This window comes from Numenius arquata, chromosome 10, assembly GCF_964106895.1.
Source record: "Numenius arquata chromosome 10, bNumArq3.hap1.1, whole genome shotgun sequence".
In the NCBI taxonomy this organism is placed as follows: Eukaryota; Metazoa; Chordata; class Aves; order Charadriiformes; family Scolopacidae; genus Numenius; species Numenius arquata.
This window is the reverse complement of record NC_133585.1, coordinates 54,923,219-54,923,918: the sequence shown is the minus strand read 5'-3', so window position 1 is coordinate 54,923,918 and position 700 is coordinate 54,923,219.

Below are 700 nucleotides of genomic sequence, written 5' to 3'. Positions count from 1 at the left end.
ATGTTAACAAAGATAAGAAGCACTTTTTAATTTTTTTTCTTTTTTTCTTTTTTCTCTTTTTTTTTCATTTTTCTTTTTTTTTTCTTTTTTTTCTTTTTTTTTTTTTACCCACTATTACAAATTTAGAAATTGCACCTTTGATTGTTTAAAACGTTCTTAGGACCTTCATTCAAGTTGATCAGGGTCCATCTGGCAAGTTTTCCAAATATAAAGGAAAGTCATCAGAGCGTTTTCTTTATATATTGTACATCACGTACAATGGTCCCTTTGAAGTATACCTGTAGTTAAAGTAGTTATTGAACTCAAAACTAAAAAGTATAAAAAGCTACTTTTTTTTTTCTCCAAAAACATATAAGAAACAATGCAAAAGGTGTTATGCATAACACATACAAAGTGATTAAAAAAATCAAACACATATTTGTATTTGACAATAGTTTAGTATCCTTGATCTAGCAGAACTAATTAGCTTAAAAGGATTCAGGAAAGGCTATTTAGGAGCTCTGTGGCAGAGAATGGTCACACAAAGTAAGAACTAATTAAGAAACCAAGTGCTAGACAACCAAGAATTGTACATGGGCGATGTGTGAGTCACCCCAACTATCTTTTGTGAGAAGCACTTTCAATTGTTTTTAAGATGGTTGGATGGCCTTTAGTTAAACAACAAAGCATTCACGTGTTAGGAAGTAAGACAAGGTTTCTC